The sequence below is a fragment of the Urtica dioica genome, chromosome 3 (genome assembly GCF_054948205.1).
Source record: "Urtica dioica subsp. dioica isolate 48M chromosome 3, U.dioica_male_clone48M_v1_H2, whole genome shotgun sequence".
Classification (NCBI taxonomy): Eukaryota; Viridiplantae; Streptophyta; class Magnoliopsida; order Rosales; family Urticaceae; genus Urtica; species Urtica dioica.
In genome coordinates, this window is record NC_142758.1 from 46,975,009 (window position 1) to 46,981,978 (window position 6,970).

General features: G+C 36.6%; 1 pseudogene; it reads right to left on the minus strand.

Moving 5' to 3' along the window:
* Positions 1-1,538: 1,538 nt before the first annotated feature.
* Positions 1,539-4,838, minus strand: LOC149403218 (cytochrome P450 71B35 pseudogene; annotated as a pseudogene).
* Positions 4,839-6,970: the final 2,132 nt, after the last annotated feature.

Consider the following 6,970-nt stretch of genomic DNA (forward strand, 5'->3'; position numbering starts at 1 on the left):
TTCAATCAAGCTAACCATTGATGAATTATGGTGTAAGGAAACAAAAACTACAGTGACGTGTTTACATTGTTGTCCTTAGTTTCAATCTTACAGTTACACACACACACAAGCACACACTTAGAGACACAACACAATAAAACACACACACATACACACTTACCAGAGGTTAAGAGGGAGAGACGGAGATAGACAGACTCGGGGGGAGAGACGGATTTCGGAGAACGTGTGACTGAGACGATAGAGGAAGATAGAGGAAGAGAGAGAGAGAGAGAGAGAGAGAGAGAGAGAGAGAGAGAGAGGACCTGAATGATTGGCGGTGGTGGTCTAAGCAGCGGCGGTCGTCTGAGAAGCGGCGATGGTCGGAATACCTCTATTTGGGTGGTCAAATTTACAGGGCTTTGCAAAATTTGGGGCTTTTGACGGTCGTGGTGTTTAGCGGTGGTCGGACTAATTTGGATGGTTTTCACGGTGGTGGTGGTCTGGTGATTTGGGTTTAATGATGGTGGTGTTGGTCAGGTGGTGGTGCAAGGTCAAGGTGGTGCTGCGTGGTCGCGATGCTGGTGCGTGGTTGCGGTGGTGGTCATTACGGTGACTTGACGAAGTTGTCGTCATCGTGGTGGCTATGGTGATTTAAGAGAGAGAGAGAGAGAGAGAGAGAGAGAGAGGACAAGATAGAAAGAAAGACAGGCTCGAGTGAGAAAGAAAGGAAGAGATAAGAAATGATATTGAAAAATCCCCAAATATTAAGCGCCAAGAATTGACTGCGTGAATGAAAAAGGTGAAATTAGAATTAGCCACGACATGTCGTGGCTGTAGCTTTAAATGTTGTGGCTGTAGCCTAAAATATTTAGCCACGACAAGTCGTGACTATTTCCAAAAAAAATAATTGTGGCTGTTGCCAGTATTTGTTGTAGTGTGCGTGATTTCCGGTTTACATGTTGTTTACTCTAACAATGTGTGGCTTCAATCACCAGTGTACTAGTGTTGTGGATGTTTATGTGTGTGGTTTTTATATATGGGCAGAGAGTAGCATTATTGCCTTAAGGAAATTTAAGTTTTGCAAAAATAGTCAACGTTTTATATATTTTACATCTAATAATTAACCCACATGAACTTAAAGTGTGGCAAATATATACCCTCAAATAATACCAAGCTGGGAGTTTATTAATTAAAAAAATTGACAAATTTTTTTTTAAATTTTAGTAACGGTATTAAAGTTTAGTTTTTGTAATTGCTTAGCAACAAATTTTCCAAACAACCATGCTAGTTCTATTTTAAGTTTTGTTCTTATTCATTATCTTTGAACACGAAGTATAAATACCTCAAGCCACTGATGTTGTCCTACGAACACTATCCTTGTCTAGCAGCATATTCTCAATTTTAATCATTTCAAGCACAACCTGCTCATCAAAGCCCTTACTTCCCTTATTATATTCCAATTTATCCTTTTTGTTCTATATTTTTTTAATCATATCATGTACTACATATACCTTGAGAAGACTTATTAAATATGTTAGATTTTAGCACTTGTTCTGGTATTAAGAAAAAGTACTACATTACTTTCATATTATGAAATAAACATTTCCCCTTATATATAAATAAAAGGGCGGCACGAAAATCGTCATATATTTACAAACGTACAAATATATAAAAGTGAGATATATAAAGTGACGAGTCAGTTCTCATTGCTCAACAGGGCTAATTAAGTCGTAGACTCTTGATATTTAGCCCATTCTTGATAGCTGATTGGAACAAGTTCAAGAGCAAACTTCTTATGTACTGCAAGGCCAGGCCCTTCTTCCATGTTGATATCAGTTTCCTCCGTTCCGTCGGGCAACTTCCAATCAAAGCAACACAAGAGATTCGCAAGTGCAAGCTCCACGGTAGATATTCCCATGTGAATCCCAGGGCAGCTTCTACGGCCGGAGCCAAATGGTAGGAGCTCAAAGTGTAAACCTTTGTAGTCGATGGAGCTATCTGCAAATCTCTCTGGAAAGAACTCTTCTGGATTATCCCAATAATTAGGGTCTCGTCCTATCGCCGAAACATTGATTTGAATCATTGTTTTCGGGGGTACTTTGTGGCCACAAAGATTGAATTCAGATATTGTTTCTCTTGGGAGAAGGAGTGGGACCGGATGGTGCATTCTAAGAGTCTCTTTCACAACCATCTTAAGATATTGGAGTTGGTGAATATTGTTTTCACTAATGGCTAGTTTTTCTTTGAAAGCACCGAACCTTCTTGCTTCGTCTATTGCTTTCTTCATCACTCTTGGGTTTCGAGCGAGCTCCGTCATTGCCCAAGTTAATGCAATGGCACCAGTGTCTACTCCAGCCAAGAATATGTCCTAGTTAATAAAAACACTTGTTAATTAAATTACAAATATCGCACAGACTAATGCCTACGCAGCCAACGTTTTGACGCAACAAAATACTGATTATGTGGCTTTATTATAACAAATTACGTGATTATCCTTTGTTTGAAAATCGGTAGAAAATGCCTACGTAGCCAACGTTTTGACGCAACGGAATACTAAATCTTTAATACACGTTATACACATTTATTATTTACTATTCTCTTTCCTAATTTATAGTCTAATAGTTGCTCTGAACCGTGGAATTGAGTGCCATTGACTATCTATTTTAATTCACACGTTTGATATGATTTAATATATAAATCCCCTTAATTAGGGATTAGTTATAGTTTTTTATTTTGAACGTAGCAAACACTATTCAAAATGCAATTGATCATTATTTGTTATTTCTAAATTTATAATTTATTCTTTTAGTTACCAGGTTTATATTTATTCGTTAAGTAATTCAAATTTTTGAACTACTGTTTTACGCGTTTTCTCTTGATGTTGGTTAATTTTGGTTTATTTTGTTCATTATCATGTTAGCGAATGATTTATTTTGGTTTATTAGCTTTTAGAAATATATCGAAAAAGATTTTTTATCATGTTTTATTTTAGTTAATTTTAGTTTATTTTGTTCATTATCATGTCAGATTTTTCAATTGATTCTAATCAATACTCTATTTATTTCTTTTATTATATTTCATAATGAATTTTCTTTTAAAAGTTTTGAATTTTAATCGTGAGCGTGAACTATACAATATTTAACTAATTTAGTTTGAGTTTTAATTAACAAATCTTAGAACGTTAGCTAGTAGTTGATTTATTTGATTTTGCTACATAAGGATAATACCGATATTTTCTATACGTTTATTTTTGTAAATGGCGGTTAGATTATAAAATAAACCAAACGTTGGCTACTTCTTTAATTCTAAGTTTGAGATCAGCTACGTAGCTAGATTGCCCATTAAATTATTTGAATTTGTCAAATCATTCCATTTCTTATGTTTAGCTAGAAATCCATATAATACCCCAAAGAATTAAAATTTTAAAAACTATTTTTGGTCATAATAATATTAACAAATATTGTGGTTTGGAAAATATGAAGGAAAAGCTTAGATGTCATGCTATTTTCTAGTTGGTGCTGTGGTGAGTAAATATACTTTGAAGAAAGAAATTACGAATAAACTGTATATATTTCCTCCCCCAAATTATCTCTCAAATTTTCCGCAATGCAAAGAAAAAATAAATCAACTCGGATGATACATTTTACTACGCTAAAATACATTTTTATTTAAAATAAACTCTCCTTCCTAATTTTATTTCTAGTCCCGGCCTTGAAAAAATAAATAAAGGTTTAGGGTTTAGGGTTTAGGGTCCATTTTCAGCATCAAATCGACCAGATCTTGTTGATCTTCTGGCATCGTCCGGCTGAGATGTTCGTCGATCACCCGTTCGAAGAAACCGTTCAACTCGCAGAAACTCCTATCGAGCCTCGCATGAAAACCCGACAGCCTGTCTATGATCCAAGTGCAGCGAAAGAAATCAGAGGCCGCAAAGCTTCCCAATACCTTCTCGGCTCGATGAACGATCTCCTGAAAGCTGTCGTTGTCTAGACCGCTCTCGGAGAAGAGCTTCCCGAACGCGGTCCTGAACGTAATGCTCGCCGTCAAAGCCATCATCTTTGCGCTTATATCAACCGGTCTCGAAGACAGCGAGGACTGGTGGACCGAGTCGATCAGAGACTTAACTTCTTCTTCTCTCACGGACCGAAAAGATCTGACGGTTTTCGCGGTGAAGAGCTTCAAAACGCACACTTTTCTCACTTCCCTCCAGCTTTCCCCGTAAGGTGAGAAGCTATCTATATATATATATATATATATATATATATCTATCTATAACATAGATAATAAAGAGGAGAGCATTTTCAACTTTCATCCACACGCCGCCACGTGGCGGTTTTTTTTTTTTTTTTTTTCTTTTCTTTGCTTTTGCCGGTTGGGTTTTTTTTTTCCTTTTCTTTTTTCTTTTTGCCTTTGCCTTTGCCTTTTTGGGGGGTTTTTTTTTTCCCAATCTATTTTATAAAAAAAAAATTTATGCATATTGTTTTTTTTCCTCCCTCTCTCATCAATATATTTTGTATGATTTTTTATATTTTATAATCATAATTACTGATACTATATTATACTATATCAATAACATACATTATTTTGAGTGTATATTAGTTTTATATTTTCTTTATTAGATTATCTTTCTTTTTCTCTTTGATATTTATTTCCATTCACCTTATATGTGTCCATATTTCATTGGTTCGTTTTTTTTCTTGTTTTTTTTTTAGTTTTTTCCCAATCTATTTTGTATTTTTTTATATATATATATTGTTTTTTTCCTCTCTCTCTCATCAATATATTTTGTGCGATTTTTTTTATGTTATTTTATAATCATAATTACTAATGCTATATTATACTATGGACCCGTTTAACATAGCTTTGTTTTTAAAAAAAGTGCTTTAATAAAAAAACTGTTTTTTTCAAAAAATGACAAAGTGTTTGGTAAACTGTTTATAAAACAGTTGTTTATGGTAACAAAAACTGATTTAGCGTTTGGTAAAATAAATATATTATAGTAAAAAAACTAAAATAGTTATGTTCTTAATAATTAAATAATAATTATTGATATGCTTATTTATATACATATATATTGTTAATGCGATTTCTCGGATAACATTTGCGGGACACGTGTCGGGGTACGAGCTTGCGACGTGTCTCGATCTTGTGTTGCCGGAGTCACGTTTCTTCGGTTCTTAAAAAGGATCGTGACGACTTGCTGTCCTCCTGAGAGTCCTTCGGATTAGAGAATATCTTCTCGTTGCCTTCTTTGTTGTTATTGTTGGATTCTTCGTCTTCTATTTGCTGTCTTTGTTGGGTAATCAGATCTTCAACGTTTCTCTTTTTCTTTTTCGTCGAGTCGGTTCCTCGGCTCTCAAGAGGATTTGTGTTTTTTGAGGAGCGAGTAGGGTGAATGGGGGGTGTGACCGTGCTCTTCGTGAGCTGCCTACGTACCCGCTTTGCGGGATCAGGTCATGACGTAGTTCAGGGCGAGTGTGTTTGCTATGTGAGTGGATTCTTGGATTTTTGTTTTTCTTCCTCCCGTCGAGAGGTGGCTCTCGGTCTTTGTTTATGATCCGGGATAATTTTGAAGTTGGGAGAGTATTTGGCTGAGAGAATGACTTGAGAGTCGAGAGAGGATTTTGAGTCGAGAGAGGATTTTGAGTCGAGAGAATGACTTGAGAGTCGAGAGAGGATTTTGAGTCGAGAGAGGATTTTGAGTCGAGAGAATGGCTTGAGAGTCGAGAGAGGATTTTGAGTCGAGAGAGGATTTTGAGTCGAGAGAATGACTTGAGAGTGAATTGAGTTTTGAGTTGAGAATGAATGAACTATTTATAGGAAAAAAATCGGTGCTTGGCGCTTGTCGCTTGTCGCTCGTCGCTTGTCGCTTGGCGCTTGTCGCTTGGCGCTTGTTGCTTGGCGCTTGGCGCTTGCTCTTGGTGCTTGTCGCTTGCGCTTGGTGCTTGTCGCTTGGCGCTTGGCGCTTGCTCTTGGTGCTTGTCGCTTGCGCTTGGTGCTTGTCGCTTGGCGCTTGGCGCTTGGCGCTTGCTCTTGGTGCTTGTCGCTTGCGCTTGGTGCTTGTCGCTTGGCGCTTGGCGCTTGGCGCTTGCTCTTGGTGCTTGTCGCTTGCGCTTGGTGCTTGTCGCTTGGCGCTTGTCGCTTGGCGCTTGGCGCTTGCTCTTGGTGCTTGTCGCTTGGTGCATGCTTGCCGCTTGGCGCTTGCTCTTGGCGCTTGGTGCTTGTCGCTTGCGCTTGGTGCTTGTCGCTTGGCGCTTGGCGCTTGGTTTTTTAGTCATGCGTATTTTTAGCATTTGACTAAATTGCCCTTTTATATTGTAACGTCGTTTTTGCAATTGAGGCGTCGTTTTTTACCATAAGGAAAAGACGGCCTAACATATATAATAATATTTTTTACGATGATATTACAGTAATTTATATAGCAAACTTAAAAACACTTTTTCTAAAAGTTAAGAATCCTAGCTTTTCTATCTCATGTACAAAATCTAAAAACGTTTTTGAAATTTTTTGTAAAAACAGTTTTGCCAATCACCGGATAAACAGTTTTGCCAATCACCGGATAAACAGTTTTGTTTTTTCTAAAAACAAAAACAAAGCTTTTTAATCCCAAACAAACGTAGCCTATATCAATAACATACATTATTTTGAGTGTATGTTAGTTTTATATTTTCTTTATTAGTTTCTCTTTGATATTTATTTTCCTTCACCTTATATGTGTCTCCATATTTCATTGGAAAGCGCACGCAAGTCTTATTTACCTATGAAAGTCTAATCAATGTACAAAATAAATTTTTACATTTTATTATTCGTTTATGATTTTTAAGGGCTTTTTCTTAATTGCCGGTTTCTTTGGTGTCCATTGTTTACAAATCTTGATAACACAAATTAACTTCTACAAATTTTACTTGTTATTATCATTATAATATGCTAAAACATTTCAAGGCGTCACGAACATACGGTAGAAATCGTCAATTCTCCGTATTTCAAGGCG